The sequence below is a fragment of the Nomia melanderi genome, chromosome 5, assembly GCF_051020985.1.
Source record: "Nomia melanderi isolate GNS246 chromosome 5, iyNomMela1, whole genome shotgun sequence".
Lineage (NCBI taxonomy): Eukaryota > Metazoa > Arthropoda > Insecta > Hymenoptera > Halictidae > Nomia > Nomia melanderi.
This window is the reverse complement of record NC_135003.1, coordinates 17250066-17273137: the sequence shown is the minus strand read 5'-3', so window position 1 is coordinate 17273137 and position 23072 is coordinate 17250066. Positions and strand designations below refer to the sequence as shown.

The 23072-nt window shown below is 48.9% G+C and overlaps 1 protein-coding gene across 3 annotated transcripts in view; it reads right to left on the bottom strand.

Moving 5' to 3' along the window:
• Positions 1-23072, bottom strand: part of LOC116424631 (uncharacterized) — a 395606-nt gene that overhangs the window by 303151 nt on the left and 69383 nt on the right. For 2 of the 3 annotated variants that reach the window (XM_076368087.1, XM_076368088.1), the window contains one exon: positions 14283-14360. The gene's annotated coding sequence lies outside the window, so the exon portion shown is untranslated. The remainder of the gene's footprint in view (positions 1-14282; positions 14361-23072) is intronic. The other variant, XM_076368089.1, reaches the window with a different exon arrangement.

Here is a 23072-nt window from a genome sequence, read left to right as displayed (position 1 = left end):
TACCGTATCGTCTGTGCTGCGTCTCAAAAATGAGAACGCATAGATGCTGATTCCTGTCGATACGGTCGAATCGAAGTGTTATCCTTCTCAAGATATCGTGAGTAGCAATATCAGGTGGTCGGCCGATATTAGGCACGGTTACTCTGTGTGCGGTTCAATGAGAAATAGGGACAGGTGATGAGAGAGAGAGGCTGTGAAGAGAGAGGAGCAATCACGGATGGGCTTCCACATGAAGTAATAGGCGGGTTTGCACCGGGCGCATAATGACTGGAACGACTGGCGCGAGCTGAATATCGCCACTCTACGCCGCCGTATATGTTTATGGGACAATCGATGATGTATGAACGTCATAGAGGCGCTTGTACAGACGTCGGACAGCCGGTCGGGCCCGATCGCGCCGAATTGCACTCGAACCGTTCCGGCCGGCTTGATGCGCTCATCAATGCTCCCGCGATCTATCTTGTTATTATCCCGTTATGAAAAATGTGTCGCCCTATGAACGCTCGTTCGACCGGCTTTAATGCTGCGATGACCCCGGCCATGTGAAATATTACACGTCGGACGCGCGATATGCTCCCGGCGCCGCGGCTATAATCGAACGCGTTACGAAAAATGGATTAACGGCCGATTTGTTTGAATCTGCGGCGAACGCTGCTGCGGAATTCTGAAAGAGTCGAATACGAGGCGTCCATAAATTCGATGGAATTTATAGAAAGAGATCGATTACGTTTACAACTGACAAAATAGCGTTTCTAGCTAGAATTATTATAGAATGTCTCGAAACTTCGATACACCTTCATTTTGAATCCACAGTTTCGATTCCTGAAATATTTTCTTTTATCGAAGTGAATTCAATGGAATAGAAGAGAGGACAGAAATTTACTAGAACTACCGTACCAGTCAAAATGACTGCTTTCGGTTTTTCCGTTTCGCAATTATTGATATCTTCGAAATGATTTTGAAAATAGTTTCACTTGAATACTGTAACGAATGTCTGAAAATAATCTATTGCTACAATATTTACAGCGATTACATCGTATCAAATGCTCGGTAGTTCGTGTTAATTTAACGCACAGATAAAATTCGAAGTTGGCAAAAGGCGTAGGAAATGGGTATCGGATAATAGTTTATGAATCGCACGTGCGCTGGTTAATCTCGGCGAGTTCCCGGGAACGTTTGTGCCTCGAGTAATATCATTTAAGAAGAGGATTCAATTTTATTCGAATCTCCGGGCACAGAGATTTCGCGGTGGACCGTGCACCAGTCAAGATTACCGGCAGGATATGTAACGTTTTTTTTTCTTCTCCGGCGGTTACGCGGCTCGCGCTTTCCGGGACGGACGAGAGCTTCGGTGGCTTGGCAGTTCGGTTAATAAGATAGCCGGGCCGCGGAAGTTACGTAGCACAGAAAAATTGCTCAACCCCGGACTGACCGTTGGAAGAATCTATACGGTTCATATGGTATTCTCTTTTGGACACCGCGCCCGGAGCAACCCGGAAAAGTTTTAAATTAACCTTAGCCCGCCGCGACTTCCTCTCTCTCTCTCTCTCTCTCTCTGCGCGGCTCGGTTCCGCATAAAATGGGATCCGCGAGGGCGGACGTTCGCCGCGGCGAAACTATTAAAATCGTCTTCATTCATTTTACAACGTTTAATCCTCTTTAACCGCGATCGAGAGTCGCGCGCGGAAACGTCCACTCTTTCCACGTTAGTTAGTTATTACCGCGGACAAATATTTGAACATTTCCGGGCCGCGGCGGAGACGCGCGTCCCGCTCCGCGGTTCCGATTATTTGCGAAGAGCCGGTGAAAAATCCGGCGATCCTTTAAGTCTGCTGCCTCGACGTGTCTGTACATTAGGAACGCAACGGACTCTTTGAGGAAGTTCGTACGCTGGATGTTTTCATATCCGGCACGTAACGTTGCGAACGAATAATTTAATTATTCAGATTACCGGAGCTCGCTGCGTAGTTTCCCCTTGTTCCAGCATTCGGGAGTTCAGGGTAGTCAGGTGTATATGGATTTTAGCCAGGTGGATATTTGTATAACCAACTATGCGTGATTATGTGTGACCTATATCTGTTCAACACATTTGCGTCATAGGAAAAAGTGGAAAATTGGACCTCAACGCCACAAATGTTTCAATTAGCGAAATACAAATGGTTCGAAACTTAAAATCAATAACTTCTATAGCTACACGGCAATTATTACTCATAAAATGTATCTTTTTCTTGTGATATACAAATTACACAACGGTTAACCCTTTGAACTCCGTAGGCTCCAATATTGCATCAGGAATATTAGATGATTTAATGAATCTTAAAGAAACTACCCTACAATTATTAGATTTTCACACATCCAAATTTTGTGCTAAGAAGGAAAAGATTGAAGAAATAATATAGCATTTGTAATTTTCGCTAGGAATATTATAAAAATTAGTTGCAGTTGCTGATAGATTACAAAACAGCTTGGAGTGCTAAGGGTTAATAACTCCGAAAGAATTCTAGAATATTTTGCACTAAGAAGGAAAAATGAAAGATCTAAGAAATGTTATAGCATTGTTCCTTTTCGCTAGGGATACTATAAAACTTATTTCCGGTTGCTGATTAAAAAACCATCAGGAGTGCTAAGGGTTAATATTGTTTTCGCGATATCCACCCTCGCTAGATGTATTCTATACATCTTTGTTTCAACAAACGCTTTGCATCCAGCTTCCACCGAGAGTTCCCAACACTTTCGAAGGTCTTCGCAAAGGGTTAACAACAAGTTTTTTGCAGTATAAAGGGTTTCACACCGGAAACGAGGGTGTTTAGCAACGAGATAGAGCGCACGCTCTATCCAAAGCAGTCTCGACGGCCCGTTTATCACGGAAAAGGAGTGTCTTACTTTAACAGCGACCCCGCCGCCACCCGTATAGATCACGTACAAGGTACGCACTGAATCTCCCAGCCGAAATATGACCGATTCAATTACGCACGTGTCTGGGAGAGCGTAGGAGCCTCCTACCGATGTTATCCCTCCCCGCGCCGGTGATTTGTGTGCCCGTTCATCTTTGCGGGTGTCTGAGGCCGCCGCGCGCGTGCACTCCCCGCGCGGCCGGCGAGCGAATTCACGCTCGCGCGCTTGCGTGTCGGCCGCGGAAGACAGGGCGAGCGTGCACGCACGCACAGATGCAGCCCGGCTAATGGAGAAATTCAGCCCGCAACGGAAACCGTTGTGTCCCCTCTCTTCCTCCCTGTCTCTTGATTTTGTCGTATTCCGTTCGACTTGTTTATTGTGTCATACCAATCCCTCGCAGTCCTGTGTCCAGTCTAGACTCGGCGTACAATTCATTCGAATGGTTCGGTGGAATTAAGTCGGTCAGTTTCGACTGCGAATCATGTGTAAGTGTAATCCCAGTGATTTCCGAATTTCGAGTAAATGAAGAGCTGCATTAAACTACGCTTGTCTTAACACTAAAACTACTGAACTCTTCTTTTTGCAATTATCAGAAAGGTAGCAAAGGTTTCTCTGAGAAATTACTAAAGAAATTCATTCAGCACTATGCAGATTGAATTGTAAATCAATTAAAGTCTGAACATGCACTCTTGGAGTTTCTATAGCGAAATTTTCAAAAGTAAAGTGCTCTGTAGTTTTAGTGTTAAAGATCGATGGAAGTGCCAGAGGGAAACTAAGAACTGTTCTGACCGAAAGGTTAACAATATCACAAAACGCAATTTGTAGAACCAACAAAGGTGCAACGTTCGCGTTCGCGATGCAGTTAGACGTGCAAAATTTGGAAGGGAAATTGGAGAATAGAAGTATCATCGGTTGTCAGAGGGAATCGATAGTCGTCGATCACCGTTCATCGACTAATATTTGAACTAGAGATTATAGAAATAAATCGGATGCGTTGGCATTGCAATTCTCTCTTTCCCTCCTCTCTGTTCGTGCTCCGCTGCTCCTCGTTCTCCGACAGCAGTCCCCGTCTTCTCTATTTAGAGTTTATTTGATGCGGATCGGAGTCTCGAGTGGAAGTCGCAGTGGAGTGGGGGCCGGGGGCACTGCTGAAACCGACCCAGGGTCAATTTGAAACTTTCTCGACCCGCTCGAGGGGATATCTTGGAAAGGAAGCTGCACCGAGCCGCGCGAATCCTTCCCCCGGGTCCCGTTCAATGGCCGCCCGCCACGGCGACCGTCTTCCGTGTCGGCCGGTTCCGTTAATGCGGCCGACGACGACCACGTGCACCTTTGCTCAACTCTCTCTCTCTCTCTCTCGTTGTTAGAATGTCCGATGTAGGTCTCGTCGTAATCGGAATTCGCTATGGCGATCTGTTTTTCGATCAGCGGAATCTAGGCTACGGCGAACACGACGGAGAGAAAATATTTAGACTACGGACACGTTTTACATCTTCGTTGCACCGCATCCGCGCGATTTCGGGCGATACGACGAGCGCCACTCGAGGAATGTCGTTCTGATTATGTCCATCAGCTATCGGCCGGTCGGACGGAAGTCGGTTTTAGGTATCTAGACCGGAAACGGAACGACATTATCGGCCGTTTAGTTCTTGCGGCAGGTTTTCGGGGGATGTTTTACATTCCATCGAATAAGCCGATCTCGAGAATGCAAAACGTAAGTTTGACCGCGATCGGGCCCGATGATCGATGGAATCCGGATGCCTGCTGCCGGGCGGGCACCGGATTCTACGGGGGAAGCCGAGTGACACGGAAGAATCGTCGTCATTCTCGAGAAATATTCCTTTCCGAAAATATTGGGACGAGACGGATGTTTCGCTGGATGCCCGCCGATTAATAAAAAGTCCCTCACAGCCGTGCCCTATCCATTCTTCGCCGGGGTATCTCCCCCGGCGGACGGGCGCGCACGCACACAGGCCTATGCTCTTATAAATTCTGCTAGACAGCACCCCGATGCTTCGCCCCGCGAGCCCCCGAACGTTACCCGGCCGCTCCAGGAGTCGATATTCCGCACGAAAGACCGAGTCGCCTCGACGATTTCGTAGACACCTTCCTAGCGTGTCCCGAAATCGACTGGGAATTCGATTCCTCGGAATCAGCGCGTTTCGCCTCGCGCGACAAGCCATGGGAACACTTGATTTCCACGGGAACGGAGTCGCTGCAGCCAGTTAAACGTACGTCGAATTCGTCGGAGGCCTCTTTCGAGACTGTTTTCTTAAACGATATGGAACCTGGAAAGTAGCAATCTATAACAATTGCTCTTGTATCGTTCGACTGTTCGATATGCCAGAAAATGAATCCTTAGATCTATACAGAAAACTGTCATCTATTTCGACAGATTCCAAAGCAGCTCGAAAGACAGTCGAAAATCAATGGACGGAGATTTCCCACTCAACTTTCCGCAACACACCTCTACTACAACATCCCCGAAATTTCGGCGAGAAATAAAATTCCCGTGCAAGTCGGCATCCGGCGAATCGACGTCCCCGGAAAGCTTGCCAACGCACAATCGCCCTCCGCGAAAAAACAGCGAACAGTCCGAGGAAATAAATCGAGCCTTAGGCGGCCCCTCGGTGATCCCGTATCCTCGAAACCGACAGTGTAGAACGGCACCGAAACGGCTGGCTAGAATCAACCCTGAAAGACGGCGGAGCGGCCGGGGTTGGGGGACGGGACGTGTGTCGAGAGGCCGCGCCGGTCGAAAGGCGGAAGCGAAATATCGAAGAAATTCACGCGGAGGGCGCGATTGGGCCAGGCATTTTTGAAAGGTTCGCGTGACCAGGTTGGTCGATGGGGGTTGAGCGTCGGCGGAGAGAGCGGCTGTCGGGGGTGGCGAGCGAGCGGGGGAACAAGAAGGAAAGCTGGTCGAGGAGCAGAGCGAGCGGGTGCGTCGAAAAGAGATGGGGGTCGGAGCTCGAGAAAGAGAAAGAGGGTGGAGGTGTGGGTGGTCGACGTTGGTTCTGGGGCCGCGAGGAGCGAGAGAGAGAGGGGACCAGCGAGGGAAAGAGAGAGAGAGAGTGAGAGAGAGAGCAGAGAGAGAGCGTGCAGGGGAAGGCTCGCGGATCGATTCAGCCGCTCGAGTCGAGTTGAGACTATGCTTCGGGGCTGTACCGTGCTATGTGGCCCCTCTACGTATGCGCCGTATCTTCTCCAGCCCGAAGTCGCCTCTCTCGGAGTAAGGCTCGGTTCACACCAACGGTCAACGGTACGGTGGATCGCGATCGAGGATCGAGGATTCTCTCGAGACATTTGCGATTGAACATAATGGAATATTGATATATGCTTTCCTATTCGAGAGGAACGATGATAATCATTATACTTGGTATGATGATTTAGTTTCCTTGAAACAAATTTTAGGAAGGGTTGTGTTGGAATTTTTTTGTACTGACTTTCAATGTTTGTACGATTCATTTTCTTCGGCAGTTTCTAGTAATTGGTAATCTATAGTTCTTTTCGATGAGTCGTTGACAGTTGGGGATTAGATGACGTCAGGTTGAGAGTGGTACAGCCTTTGATCGTTATTGAACTGATTCAGCGGTCGATAGATTTCGATTCGACTGATAGTTCCAACTGTGAGCGAGAATGACACGTTGGATCGCAGTGTGAATCGACCTTAACCGTGCGCGTGGTTCCAGCGTAGGCGTGCACGCGCGCCCCGGCGAAAGAGCAACGAAAGTTAGGATTATTGGACGGGACAAAGGTGCGGCGGTTCGGGCGAATAACAAAAATTGAAATTTTAATTCGACCCAGTGGCGAACCCCGGCAGCCGCAGCCGTGGCCGCACAGGCGGCCGTTTATAGGGGCTGTTTCGAGCCCGAGGATCGATCGAAAATTGAAAGACGGGACTTCGGTCCCGTCGCTCGGCAATTTAAAAGAAAATCGCTCGCCCGTATCCCGCGCGGTTCGGTTTCTCAGCCGACAGCGTGTTTATTCGGGAAACAAGCTCGCGTCGAGATGTGTACCTTGCGAACCTAGCTTTAACCCTTGCAGTGTCGAATAACGATGTCTCGTTGTTAGGGACGCTTAGTTTGCCGAATTCGCTGAGGAACGTATTATGAAATAAACGGAAAATAAATGAATTTATTCGAAAATTAGGTATTAGACGTCGCCACTTTCCCTGTATAATTAAGTCGAAAGAAAATGAAACGTGATCGAGTAACATAACATTTAACCCCTTGGCGTATTATTTCGCCACTAAGCTCATGTACCATTTTACTATTGATAATTTGGAAGAAATGCAACAAAACTATACTTCAAGTGGAAATTTCATTTGAAGATAATAACATCGATTGTCGTTAAATTAGTCTAGAAATCTTCATCGCGAGTCTCACTTGTCACTGTACGGCAAGGGGTTAACGGAACGTCTATTGCGAGCATCGAAAGCATTCTCTATAAGACGAAATCTCCACCGTCGATTGTCTTTTCACGAAATAACGGACGCGAGAATGCCGAGTGTTCCCCGGTGAACGGTATTCAATAAACACCAATCGATCATCCCGAAACGTGTATCTTCATTAGCGCCGCGCCAGTAAATAATGGATGGAGGAAATATTCGGACGAAAGTGGAAACAACTCGGGCACACCTATGAAAAAATCCTATTCTTCGCGGGCTGATTGGATTTAATTGAGTTTCATCGAGTTCCATTGAGTCCCATCGGAATCCGATCGGTTGCGTTTAGCTTTTTAAAGCGGAACGACCGTCCGCGCGGCGCGGCGCGGCGCGCAGCGGCGGTTCGCGGTCCGGCCGCGATCTTATATACCCGGCGACCGGAATCGATCGGGACAATTTCGCAGGTGTAAGTCCGACGGTATAACCGAAAGCCGCGGAATCATATCGAACGAGGGAAAAGCGAGGAGCGACGCCGGCTGCCGGTGGACATTTATTCACGGGCCGCGGAACAAAAAGGGAAAAGGGAAAGGAGGAAAACGGAGAGCGGAGGCTGATAAAAAATCTCGCTCCTCGGCTTTTATGGAGCTTAATTCGAAGCCATTAAGTTTTAATTGGCCGCGTTTAATCGATCCGCTGTTTTAATGTCCCCTTGTAACCGTCGCGGAATATATAGACGCGCTCGAGTATGCGCATACGCGTGCATGTGTGCAGATACATACATATATTCCGCGGCAAACCATAAACCCATATATCGTATGAATAACAATCGGGGGTTCCCAATTCGGCCGGTTTCAATTTGTATTTGCGCGAATGCGCCGCAGACTGCATCCGCGCGCGGAAAACCTCCCATCATCCCCGGACGCCGTTCTTCGAATGGATATTAGTCGAAGGAATTTGAGCGTAAACATCCGAGTGCTTTTTCAATGGTGATCCATTAACGCGCTGGCTGACGCGAGGATGTCGGCCATTTCGGATAATATCGCTTCCCGCTTTTTATCTCTCTCGTAGACGCTAAACAAGCAGGAAACTGTGCAGCGATCCTTTGTTCTGCGAACAATCGAATGATTCTCCTGCGATTTTCGATTTCGGATATTAAACCTCGACATCGGTAAGTTCACGGCGTTCGTTTTCGAGAGGTTAATGACTAATCCTTAATCAGAACCGAGCGAAACCGTCGGACGACGCCGGACGAGACGGTTTATTTAAATTTCCGCGTGAAACGTTCCGCCGATTAAACTCGTCGCGAGGCGGAGCGGCGGGGGAAGAGGACGGGGACAGAAACTAGGTTTATTACAGGACCGTTTTCCGCCGTTAAGATCTTCCCCCCGGAATAGAAAGAGGAGCTGTAATTGAAAGAGAGCCGAAGAAGGCGTGCTCCGATCTCGGGCGCAGGAATAACACCGGGATATCGTGCCCGAATAATCGCGATCCCGCGGGCGGCGGTGGGACGGCGGCGAAACCGACTCAATTTCGTTCGCAATTTGAACCACGTCACGAAGTCCCGGATGCCGATCCGCCCGCCCGCCCGCCTACGGTGTGCGCGTCGCCGGGGATCGGAGGTGCGGGCGGGCGGCGAGGATTCGCGTCGGTGCCGGCACGATGGGGCGAAACGCGGAACAACAGAGGCGAGACAGGACCGCGGGGAAACGATTTCCGACGCGAGGAGATCGCGGGGCGACGACGACGAAACGCGCCGAGCTGCGGCTGCGACACGGTGAACAGAGAAGGGATGAAGACGAGCGGAGTGTCGGCTAGGAGCCGCAACTCGAGGGAGACAGAGGGAAGTCTGGAGCGACGCAGGGAGAAGAGGGCCAGTGTACAGGTGAAGAGGAAAGGGGAATGTAGAGAGTAAAATAGAGAAACGTGAAAAACGGAGGAAAAAATGTTACGCCCAAAAATGACAGGACATCGTCGCTGTCGCGTGAGAAACAAAAGGAGCCTCTACTCCGGCGGCCAATCAGTTGCGGCCAAAATCAAGCTGTGTTCATGAAACTGTTAGAATCACTGTATTACTTCAACATTGTACTTTTAAGTGTGAAATTATATTCTTTTGTGAAACTAAACAAAGCAGTTCAACAATCTTATTACCCTATCACTGTAAAAAGTAGGGTCCGAGCATATCTCGCGAAGTCGAGAATCAACGACTAACCTCGTCGCGCTAGCGAACAGAGGCAGTGTACAGGTAAACGTGGAAGAGGAAAGAGGGGAATGTAGAGTAAAATACAGAATCGTGAAAAACGGAGGAAAACATAAACTAAGAGAGATATAGAGAAGCGTAGAAAAGAGCTGGAACGAAGAGAGTGAAACGTGGAGAAACAGAGCGGAGGAATGCATAGAGCACAGAGAGAGGGAAACACAGAAAGAGAGAAAGAGAGAGAAGCAGAAAGGGAGCAGCGTAGAGAGTACAGAGGAACACAGGGAGGGAGAGGATACGAAGGAGAGCTGGAGGAAGAGAGAAAAGCAGACACGCGATGAGAAACAGAGGCACGATCTCTCGCCTCCGTAAGCGCTTCTGTCAACTGTATGTTCGCCGTTGGCTCCGCGGTGCATCCGCATTGCTCACGCGCTGCAGGGCCCCTTCATGCCTCGAGTCGCAGCCGCGACGCGCGGCTGTGTGTTCGCGGTACATGCCGTTTGTCACCATTCAAGACGCTGACGCCGAATGCCGCGCGAGCTTCAGCTCCCGGCCCGGGATTCCCCGTCCTCCGCCGCACCCCCGGCAACGCAGGCAGCCCCGAGAACGGCAGCGACGGACCTCGGTCGCCGGAAAGACCTCGATACGCGAGACCCAACCCCCTTTCCACGGGCCCCCGTCGACGATTCCTCGCCGCACGACCAACGGACTCGCCTAAGCGCCGCGTCGGATTCGGGACCGACCGCAAAACCGCGCTTCGTTGCGCAACCGAGGATCGCGCATCCGTGACGCCGCTGGGATCGTTCGGAACCGGTTTCTTTTCTTCCCGGAAAAGAATGGACTAGAGCATTCGTTGCTTTGGAATCCGGCTGGAGTTTCTGGTGTCACGGGCTCGTATAGTTATGAATGATATAATGCGCAATGGGAAAGAAAAAGGACACCGGCAACCGAAAAACTAACTTTCGGAAGAAAGATTACTTAAAATAGAATACAGAGACTTCGGTGCGTTTGGATGAGATTTATGTTTCGTGGGTGGAAGTTTCAACCCTTTGAACTCTGTAGGCTCCAATAGTGCACCAGGAATATTAGATATTTCAATGAATGAAAGAAACTACCGTAATTATTAGATTTTCCACGCATCCAAATTTTGTACTAAGGAAAATGAAAGATCTGAGAAATGTAGCATTTTTCATTTTCGCTAGAGATACTATAAAAATTAGTTGCAGTTGCTGATTACAAAACTGTCTGGAGTGCTAAGGGTTAATAAATGGTTTTATTTGGTAGATCAAGATCGACGTAGTATCGAAATCAAAGTAGGATCTCCCGTGAACTCTTTAGCGTACCGATTGCGATCGAAATACGCGTCGAGCCGCCCCGTCCGGTCGGCGGTCCGAAGATCAGCAATCTGTCCCGGACAAGAGCGGAGCGGATAGCCAGCGGCGGTCGCCGAATTCTCCGCTAAACTATTTAAAAACAGTAGCAGTTGGTACTTTGTCCCCGGGACACGGTTGAAAGCGTGTCGAGACAAAGAGCGGCCCGCTGATCCAATAGAGTCCTTCTGGCCGGCAGTCTGCGCGAGTGGCCCGGTATCTTGCGAAATCGACGAGATTACCGTCGGACCGGGATCGAGTGCGGCCATCTGCTCGCTGTCTGAATCTACTAGCTGCCGATCCTGACCGTTACCAGCTCGATTGCTACGAGAATCTTAACAGCAGAACTATCCTATGGGCGAAATTGGCCTATTCCTGAATTCTCCTTTCGCAGTTATTAAAAAATAGACGCTTCCCTGCGAGATTACTACAGAAATCGATTCAGTAATACCTAAACCGAATCATATGAGACAATTGTGATCTGCACTTTTGGAATTTGGAAAAGTCGGATGTTCGGTAGTTCTAGAGCACTTTAGATTTTTATTTTATTTTTCTCATATTATTATCACACAATCTAGTTACTATAATAGTAATAGTAATAGTAACTTAAGTAATAAACCTAATCCAGAGATATCAGGTTCCTAAGCAACTCGCGAACGCCGGTTGCAGATGACCGAAGTAGCAGTCAACGTATTAATTAGCTACTCGTCTAGGTGCGCGGCATCGAAGGGCTTATTAGCGGCCATTCGAAACGGATAACGTCGTTACCGCGATAATTATCGCTGGTTTAAAAAATCCTGCCGCGCTCGGAGCGATTCCAGCGGCCGGGGACACGGCAGTTTCGATAATTAAAATTTCCATTCGCCGTTTGACCGATCGTTCGCGATAATCCAATCTCCGCGCGCGCCGCGATTTGCATCGCTCCCCGCTCGTTGATATTCCGTTCGGCCGGCTGTCGGGCGACGTTGCTTCTAATAATACGCCTCCGTGAAAAATCTAGTTACGAAGAATAACGCGGACGCTTCGAATCGACGATGCGCCGCGCCCGCCCCCACCGCGCCGTTCTCCGTTTCAGCCCCCCGCGTTAATGGATCTTTCAGGATTCACTCTCCGCGATCGATTCGGGGGGTTTATTCAGGGTGAATGGGAGAACAGCGATCTTTATCGCCGGTACTCGCGGAAACCGCCCTTTGTATCGTCCGACGATCCGTTTCTTCGAGGAGAATTCTGTGTTTTAGGGTTCTTCAGCGCCCAATTACCATGAATTATAAGTATCTCCTCCTGCCGATCAGTTTTTTACGAGAACAAGGTGACTCTTTCTTCTCAGGTGCATTCTCTAATTATAAATGTATAATAGATTGATTTACCATCGATAATCTATATAAAAATCGAGTTACAATCTCCGTTTACCGGACTTCGTTCCTAACAAAAGGAAATCGACGTGTAAAATGAATATTTATGAATATCTCTGGCAAGATTGAGTACCATTAGAAACAATTGAAAATATAGATGTACAAGTGAAACGATACAGAACGATTTCGTCCGGAATGATCCTGTACGAGGCATTCACGCAGAAGCGAACGTCCCGGTGAAGTTGATCAAGAATCAGGCGAATTTCAATAGACGGCGAATCGCGGTATTGGAGCGGAGGATAAGAAAGGTTTAAGAAAAACGATCGCTCGGTTTCCCTTAGAATATTGAGAGGGCGGTATTCAAATGAGAAACCGGTAGCAAATTGGAGCCCAGACACTCGGTGCACCGCAATTTCGAGGTAACGGTCCGGATCTCGCCTTTGTTTATCAATATTCTATTAATGTCCCGTAGTTTGGCTTGCACTCGAACGGACAATATCCGCAGGAAGCTTGCATCTGTCGCAGTTGCGGCGCAGCGGCGCCGCGCCAGGACCACGGAACACGTCCGTCATATGCAATAACGTTAAGATAACGCAAGCTTTATGGCGGCACGTATCTCTTGATCGCGACGCCCGCCTCGCGAAACTGTATCGTGATTCCCGTGATAACGCGACGCCATGCCCGTGCTCGCCGCGCGGCGCCTCGTTCCAGCGGCGACCGGAATTTTTTCGCAAACCTGGGGCCGGACGATAACCGACCGACTTATCGCCTGTGAACCGCTCCCGAAACGCGATAGCTGGGAAAATGAAGCCCGCGATCTGTCACGGCCATCGTCCCGAATATCATAATAGACCGATTCCGCTCCAACGTTGTCGTTCTTTTTTACGGCCTGGCGATGAGCAGCCTTTTGTGCCGAGACAGAATTCGAGAACAGATATTCCGAGCGAGGAACAAACGAGGTATTGAGTATTTAACACCAGGTTTACGGGCATTTATTGTACACTTCATTCTATTATTCGTAAAAGAATTGATGCTCGTTTATTTAGATTGTGGAAGCTGGAGATTCGATAGTAGGTAATTGGGGTACGTGTCAGTGTGATCAAAATAATATTTCTAAAATCCAATATGCAATTTGACGCGTTCCGTAAACCTAGTGTTAATGATTCAATGCTTGAGTATATTAACCCTTTGCACTTGAAAGTTTTTCAGTAGAAATATTCAACATTTTCTGACGAGATATAGGTCACATTGTTTGAAACCAATTTAACGATAATTGATAGATAGATTAAGCTACAGAGGTGTTTTATTCAAATATTTCACGTAGCAATGCAAACTTTAGTTTGAAATATTAAATATTCAACTTAGTTTTTGTATCGAATCATGTGACTAAGAGTCACCTCTCGAGTGCAAAGGGTTAATACAGGAATCATAATTTGCGCACAGTGGAGATTATGGTTTTTACAGGACTAATTGAAATTGTTCTTCAGCCACTCGGTAGGTCGTGGATAAGTTATACATAGTGTGGGGATACAGTTAACTAGGTGAACGATTATCATCGATCGATGAACACGCGCTGGAATCCCGATTAACCGATTCATTTTTAATACGACTGAGCATGCTACTGCCATGTGGTACAAGGTTACCGAAAGCAACGCGGTCGTTACCGTAAGAATAGCCGATCGACCGATCGATCATCAGGCTGTAATTTGTGATCCTGTGCTTCTATTTCCGAGCTAACTCGCAATCACTGGCGATGCACAATGTAGTTGACGACCCAGATAAGTTTACTTTACGTTAGCAACCGGGTAATATAATACACATCGTCGCTATTCCTTCTACTCGCACAGCTAGTCGCTGTCTCGCGAGAATTCGACGAAGTTCCTTCGAATCCCGATTCTCCGGACACTCTCGCCTCGCATTTCCGAAAAATTCGCAGAGAGATATTGCCAAATTATAATCACAATGCCGGAGATTCGGCGAACTGCGAGTTCGGTGGCTTGACGGCTTACACAGGGATTGCCAAGAACAAAGAAACTTCGAAACTCGCTTTCGTATTCGGCGAAAGCGACGCGTTTTCGACTCACCTGTCTCACGATGAACCGACTTGCACCGCGACGATCTTCGCTTTTGGTGGCTGTTGTGCGCCGGAAGCCGCAACTACACTGAAACAAAAACACCGAAACGGTGAGCAGAAAGGAAAGCACGCTCGAGCAACCGGAAGCGGTCGAAACGAAAGGTTCGGTAGGTACGTGTTATACACACGTGCGCGCGTGTACAGGCGTACACACCCGCCGGGGCGTACGTGTATCTACTTAACGAAGTTAATGAATGTTAACGCGGCGCAACAGTTATGAATGAGCCCGAACGCTCTTTTATGCCGGCCTGCGGCTTTGTGCCGGGGTGTCGTTTTGTCGCGCAGCCTCGCATTCACCGCGGCAACAAGCCATAAGCAGTCGACTAAACTAGTTCTATTGAGATACTTGAAAAGTAATCTAGCAGGGATTGGCCCTGTTGCTCGCTCGCTATTCGTAAGCGGGTTTTCAATGGGCTGCCCACGCGTTACGCGCTCCTGCGACGCGCTTTATCACGGCCGCTCTCAGATTCGTCGTGGGAACGTTCCAAGACCGTTCCGTATTTTTTTCCTACCGCTGCTCGAGTCGATCAAACGTATATAAACTAGCTGCACACTGGGTCGGTTAATTAAAGTAGACACTTCCAGCGGTAATTTCACTCGTTGAAAGTTGTACGAGTTCCAAGTTTGATAATTGAAGTATCGATTTCCGAAGATTTCCATACTGGGTACCCCCTTTCGATCGCGATTTTCAATGCGTCAACTTCGTTCTATTTCTTCGGAACTGTTTGCACGTTAAAGTGTGCACTCCGAGGTTTAATTTCATATGTCGCGGGTCGAATTTCGAGTTTCAAAATAGTTGATCTTTCGTCGATATTCCGTCCACACGAAAGTTTTAGGGAATAACGGTGAATGGTTTGAGAGGAGTATTTGTTTAAAAAGGAGAAAGGAGAGTCTAACGAAGAGTTCGATTAGGGCGATTACGATGCCGCGCTCGAGTGCGCGCGTAACCATGAATAATGCAAAAGACAAAGACGGTCTGATGCATGATCGATCAAGTAGCATGCTAAAACGGAATGCGAACAAGGACCGAGCAGGATGTGTAACAATGGCGGACCGACGTCGACACGCGCTGCAAGTGCTCCGATTCGACGCGCAGTTTGATTTAGCACACAATCCGGCATACTCGCCGCTTGTCGAGTGAATGTAACCTTTTCGCAGCTCCGGGCAGACCTCGAAGTTTACTCGTTCCTGACAGAAACTATTCGGAACGCGACGTTCGATTGTGCCGCGTTAGCCCCGCTGTTTTAGTTCCCGATCGTTGAATTCGGCCCGCGAATGCTATTCGTCAATGGACGAGCCGAAGTGGGTCGTCTGCTACCAATTCGAGGCGAGAAGCGTCTCCGGAATCATTCGAAAATTAAGGAAGGAACCAGCGACAGTGAAGAAGTGTAATCACGCATCACAGTTGATAAAAGTAGACCTCGTTAATTGAAAATCAAAGACAGTAGAAAGAAGAGATTAGTACTTATTTTCCAATTCCTCCATAGCAGACAGAAAAGTCATTCGGAAAATAAAGTCAGCTATTCTAGACTAAGAGAGATTGGCACTCTCTCACTTCCCATTTCTATCATATCAAAGAATCGTTAATTGGACACGAGAGGAAGTCAGCTATTTCAGGATACACTGATACTAACATCCTCCTGAATATAACGGCGAGCCGAAAAATCGTTAATTACTCAAGACAAAGTCAGCTATTTTAGGGCGAATCCAAGATTGCCACTCGCGCGTTGCACAATTCCCTGATATTACGACAAACCGAAGTCTAATTATTCGTTCTCAAGATAGCCGGCTATCTCGGGACGAAGTTCCGCGTCGGAATGGCGAGGAACTCGCGAAGAGTCTCGGGAAATAGGTTTAAGACGCGCACGCCGAACCCGCCGCCATTCTTCGCGGGATCGTTGAGTCGCGTTGGCGTTTCTCGGCTGAGCGAGCAGCGGATTCGCCAGAGATACGTTTAACGCGTCCCCTAATGGCTCGTTACTATCAATGCCGCCGCAATCCGTTTCGGGGACCAACTTGCCTGCCGCGTTTCCCTCATTGTGCCATCGGTAATGCGGCCACCCCCCCGGTCCCCGGCGCCCACCCGGGCGAAACGAGAGGAGGACTCAACCTCTGCACCTCGATAAGGATGACGGTTGCGCGCCGGAGACAGAATCGGAAACCTAATAGCGCGTACGAACAATGGACGCGCGTCGTCATCACTGCGACTATTGCGGAAAGTAAATTGCTGCGGCGACCGGCGTCTCCGGCGATCGGAGATTCCGGAGCGGGGACTCGGTGCGTCAACCGATTAACGCGTTCGCTGCCGACGGAATCTCCAGCGCTTTGCGTAACTTGTTTGCATATTGCGGTTCGACCTGAAATGTCTTCTCGCTTAATCGATTAGAAATGTATCGCAGATTAGATGGTAGTAGGATAAAGTGATTGAAAGTACTGTGAACGCTCGAGGAGAAATTCTTTACAAGAGATTAATGAGAGACATTAAAATGATTAATTAAGTTAATAACGTGGCTTCGCTCCTTAACACTTAGCCAACCGAATGGGATCTCCCACTTTTCATTTAGCAACTTATTGCCTTTTATTCTGTGCATCTTTTCTTTTGTTATTTAGTAAGTCCTGACGTGGGATTATTTGTAGTTCATCAAATATTCTTGTTTCTACAAAACATAGTTTTTAACTAAATTAATTAAATGAGTATAATTGAAGATAAGGCAGAAGGTTGTAGGTATAGTTCTTTCTAGGCGGTCGCCTAAGTATTTCCAGTAAAAAACTTTGCAGCGCAAAGAGTTAAAGTATCCGCATCGACACGACGGAAGGTAAAAATCGAACGAGCCAGCCATTTCAGCGCAAATCATTCCCGAACATCGTCGAAACCGGACGGTCCCGCGTCTCATTACAGCGAACTGCGAATTCTTCGAGCGCCGCGCTCAAAGGGAAAGGCGTGCGACGCGGGACGTCTCTGAATGCTCGTCGAATTCAATTACAAGCGTCTCCGCGAGTTTATCAAAGGCGGTTTATTTCCTTTGAGTGGTCGCTCGGCCGGCCCGTCGATAGGCTGCCCCGCGAAAGGGGCATTAAGAAGATGAAAACCGGTCAGCTATTATGACTCGGAATGAAGCTCCGCGCGCGCGGTCGCGGGTGAAACAGACCCGCCGCCGGTGCAGCCGGGGGTGAAAGACACCCCTGGTGGCAGCAATAATAATCGCCGCGTGTCGAAAGGGGTGCCGCGTGGCCGTGCCCCCGCGCGTGTCCCGGGCCCGACGTTATTAATACCGAACGAAACAATTTCGTAACGCGGCTCGGCTTATTATAATCCCGTCTTTATACGGCTGTACACAGAAATCCTCTCGCTTCGTTACGAACCCTTTCGCGCCGGTCCCCTTCGGCCGTCGCGGCCCCTTTTTTCCCCGCGACGCGACGTCGACGCCAAGGATTACCGTGTGCTCGAGGTCACCGAATTATTTTCACCCTCCTCCGGCTCTCACCTCCGTGGAACAGGGACCGTCCCGTTCCTCGGCTCACCGAGCCAACGGGAATGCTCATTTCACGCGCAGCCCACCGGCCCACGGGCTTTCGGGGACGACCGCGTGTTCTTAATCCGCCTGGAAGCAGCCAGTTTCTCGACCGGTTTCAGATGATCGGTGAATAGCCAGCGTTCCCTAACTCGGCCCTCGCCCTGCGCTCGAGAGAATCTCGACGGGGGATCGAGACGAATCTCGCTGGAACTTTTGTGAGGATAGGTGAGCCGGTATTTTTGTGAGAGGAGAAAATTGTTCGGAATATTGCTATAATATACTTAGGAATCAGAATAACTGATATATTCGAAGCATTGGATATTCGAAATGATCTTGGAAGTAGTTTCACTTGAATGCTGTAATGAGTGTCTGAGGAAGCTGAAGATAATCTATTCTTGGGATTTTTATGGAGATTGAATAGTAATATTAAATGGTAGTGTTAATTAGCAATTGGTATGAGCCTTATTTCTCAGGCTGAATCTTGTCAGCTCCTTTTTTTCAGTTTCCAGATGAATGTCAAGCAGGTAAGTGCTCAGTTGCAACACGGTGCAACGAATCGATCCTCTTTCAGGTTATTTTCGAGCAGACGCGAGTCACCTCCCGACTGTCGAGCGGTTAATTAAATTATTTCATTATTGACCACCGATCGCCGACGTCAAACGGAATATCCTGGGAATCCAAAAACGGACCAGGCGCTTGATTGCTACCATATAATTAATGATCTAATTAAACGAAGAAACGTAGCTCTCAGCCTGCGTCCACACCTCTACGAAAGGAATGGAAATGACTGGCTCGCGAGCACCTGCGGGTCCATAGTTGACGTTCCCAGTAGTACACATACACACACACTCTCTCTTTCTCTCTCTCTCTCTCCCTCTCTCTCTCTCTCTCTCTCTAAACGAACGTTTCGACGCGTGTCGTAATTACCATATTCCGCGTTAGAATTTGACACGTGACGCATCGCAGAATAATACGGGATATTGGCTGGGGAACGAGATGGATGGAACAACCGCGTGTTCGTCGTATTTCGGTATATTTACGCTCGCGCGAAACAACGCGCGGCGCAGTCGCGACTGCACAGAAATCACGTCTCGCGCGGTGGGAACCCGATTGCCACTGCTTTTAGTACTTTTTTCTGAATGGAGGTGGGAATAATAAACGAGCAGCGTCGGTGTCGCGCGAAACACTTACGGTTTTCGGAGTATTTCGCGACTTTAGTGTCAACAATCAGACTCTTACTGACTTCTTTCATAATTCAGAGACTCTTATTTTACTCCCAAAACCACAGTTCCTTTCCTAATTACTAAAACGTTAGCTTATTAACCGCATACCTTAACGTGATCATTTATGAGAGCGCAGTTCGAGACGAATGAAATTTATATAGTATACTGTGCAATGATGTACACGAATACAGCACCGCTTGCATTTAAAGTTCAACTCAGGAATTCAGGAAACAGCTTGAAAATCGACTCATTCCCAATTAACGGATTATCAACGAATCTCCGTCAACGAAGAGTGTATCACGAAAATTTCGATTACCTCCGATCACCACGGTACAATCGTTCGTCCGCTGGATCAGTATTAAAATAACCGGCAGCACCCAGAAACACGTTAATCCAGGGAACGCGGAGGTTACGCCTGGTTTTAGTGCCCACTCGGTAGCCGTCTAGACCGGGCAGACGCGGGACCGCGGGAAGCGTTAAAGTGAAAAATAAATTCGTTGATTCCAGAGCCGATAAAGGCCGGTCGTTTAAAATTCCCTATAAAACCGTCTCGTCCGCCGATAATTCCGTCGTCGCGCGCGCCGTCAAAGGCGCTCGGATTTTCGCGATACTTATCGCTTATCTCCGGCAACGTGGCCGCCGGAGGCGGGGGTGGAAGCTGTTCAGAACGTATCGGGCCGGCAATCCATTAGCGTAGATCCCACGCGTGACCACGGACGAGATCGTGTGGTCGGGCTAGGAATCATGGCTTGATCCAGAATCCTGAACGTTCTGGTTTCCGCCGCGGCCAGTCATAGCCCCGGCCATCGGCGCCCCGTTCAAATATTTAAGGCGCGGAATATGATACCTATCGCAAAAATCGAGCGCCGCGGCCGCCTCGCGCATGCAGAAATTCCATCGGGCGTGCCACCGAGCTCGATAATGTGCTCGGACGGTCTATAATTGCTTGGAAAAAATCGATCCTCGCCGCAGAAAGAATTCACCGCGGAGACTTCTGCGCGAGTCTCCGGACATACCGTGGAACAAGCTCCGAGATATATTCTCGGCGATAACTGTGAGTTATAGGGTCCCTTCGTTCGAATTCCTCAGTACTCTCGTTTAAAACGAGAGAGATTAACACTTTGACTGCCGCGTCACCCAAATTTGGGTGACACTATTTTCACGTAAACTCGAAGATGAATTTTCTTGGTAACGTGCCGAACGAACCGAATTTTGTTAGATGTATGAGATATAAAGATAGAGCAATTATTACCAAGAATCTTGACCTTTTAGTTTCTACTTAAGGAAGAAGACTGTTTCGAGTACTTGGGAGTTTTGACGAGTGTTTACTTGGCAGTCAAAGCGTTCAGAGAAGGCGAATCGAGAGGTGGAGGCTCGAGACTAGTTCCTCGATGGAAGATCGTTACTCGTACGAATAAAATGTAAATATATTACACGATTGCAGTCAGAAAAATAGACATCGAGTCTGAAATAAAACGACGCAAGGTTTTCCCTTCTTGTAGGGGCTGGCCCTTCCCACCTCGCAATTTTCCTAACGAATCAACGTTTCGTAGTAATTGTACACGCCCAACAAAAAATGTATAAATAACGACGCTCGCGAGAATTGCAGATCTAACAAGAATTTCGAGCAGACAAGCAAATAAAGAGTACATAACATATTCCGAGTCGCTACATTGATTTCCACAAGTGAATACAGTCCACTTAACGAAACTAAACATTCGCGCAAAGTTAATTCGTGCGACGTACTAATTTAACCGCCGAACATCGTCGGTGGAGAACGCGTACACAAGCAGCGCTGACTCGAAGCCCCGTTCGAAGTGCGAGTAACGCTGCTTAGTAACGTCCCGGAAAATTGATCGGCTCGAAAACGAGCGAGCAGCCGGGCCCCCGATAACATTCATCGTCCGTCAGGGGCCGGCGTAGATACGGGGGAGGCGGCAAGTTTCACTGACCTCGCCCCCCGCGTGGAATTTTCCTAGACAGACCCGAGAAGCCATCAAGCTCGAATGCCTGAGCTCCTCTGCGGCCGGGAGAGCTCCTCCTCGCGCCGATGGGCTTCCGTGGATTTGCACGCGAATGTTTACCTACTAGACCGAAGTCGAAGAGGAGATGAAGGATTAGAGGCGGGTAGGCAAGGTGTCGGTCGGTTAACCCGAGAAGTCGGTGTGAAACCCGAGGTCGGAGCCGCTGGAGGAGACTAGCGAGCGGGAGCTAGACTCAGCAGGTGCGAGGGCCTCCACCAATACTAAATTACCTTGATATTATGATAACGGAGAAGTTCGGTTGTCTTACCGGATAGAGTAGCGGCGGAGCATCTGAATGCCGTTCGGTGAAGTCGAACGCTTTGATGTAATTAACGAGAGGAACGCTGATATGGCTTTGTGCCGGATCTCGTGGCGGGAACGCCCGACTTCCTTGCACGCCGTGTACACACTCTGCCTCCTCCCCTCCTCCCTCCCCCTCTCTTTCCAGCCGGCTCTAGCCTCTCCCGCGCTACGTGTTACCTCGATACAAGATGCGCGCCGCCCTCGCCCGTCCCTTTTGTGCAAACTACCGCAGAGCCGGTGCAGCGCGTCAAAGGCGGCCATTCGATAGGCGATACTCATCGATTCCGGGGAACGGGAATGCGCGACTCGTTCCTCCGCGAAATCGCGCTTTTTCAACGTGGAATTGGAGACCGCGCGCTAAACATTTGGCTCGTCGGACGGCAGAGGCAAAGAATCCCCGTTGATCGCGATGCACGATCTCGTGCCGGCGGCGCGTTACGCCGTCCCGTGCTCTTATTGCATTCTAGACGATTCAATCGGGAATGTTAGTTAACTAAGTTTATCCGGTGTACCGAAGCCAATGACTCGCGCGGCCGAGGGAGAGGCGGAGTTCCAGCGACGCTCGACTGACCCTGAGAAATCAACGCGAAACTCCAACACGGACTAAGCAGATATTCCGCCGGATACCATCGAATCGCCGGTTTTCCTTCGCTGCGGAGACTCGATCGAGTATGCGCGTTAATCGTGGACGAGGATGTTTTTGACGATCTTCGCTGTTGTGATGATTGAGACTCTTGGACGCGGAGCTCTTGCTTCGCTTTCTAATTAGAAATCTTTCCTTTACAATGCTTGGAGTTCACAAACAGCGTGAACACATTTGTTAATGTCATATTATTCGTTAGACCTTTGCGGAAGGAGGTTCTCTAAAGTATACAGAATCTTCTACAGATTCTCAATTAGATATTGAATGCTTAAATAACAGAGAATGGTAAATAGAATAAAATCCCCAAATGTCCGTATAAAATAAGAACTCCGTCAAGTTCAAGACACAAGGATTGACCGTCGCAAACAGAACGAAGAAATTAATAGAAACACAAAATCACATCTACATCCTCACCGCGTAAGCAGTGCGTCCTCGTAGCAAATGGCGCGCGATGCAGATACATTATCGTTATCACAACCAGAAGAAGGAAACTGCAATCCACTCGAGATAGAGCACAATGTCGCGGTAACGTTTGAATCCCGAAGTCTTCTTGCCCGGGCGTGTAGCAGCTTTTTGCCGACTCGTTATTCTCCGAATGGAGGAACGTCTCGGGAACGCATCCCGTTGGTAACTCCCCCGGCGCATACACGTGCTCCGCGCCGAGCACGGGCAACCGAATTCACAGACGTCGTCGGCCGCGGCTCCGCGCTCGAGTTTCTAGCTGCCGCCTCGTCGCGTCGGGCGCATTCGAGTGCGCGACACTGAATCGCATTCAGATATAATTACCGATGCTTCAGCGAGCACATCGCGCGCCATTAGTTACAGATGCCGGCGCGAGCAATAAATTACCATGATAAACACGCCAGTGATTCGTCATATTTATTCAGCGGCGGGGTAGCGCGCGCGGCCGCGCGAGCGCCGGCGTAACCCGTTAATTTACATCGGCCAATAATAATCTTCTTAAGCCGCGCTCGGACCCTTTGTGCGAGCGATATTTTAATTAAAATCCCGCCGCTCCTCGAAGGAGGATCA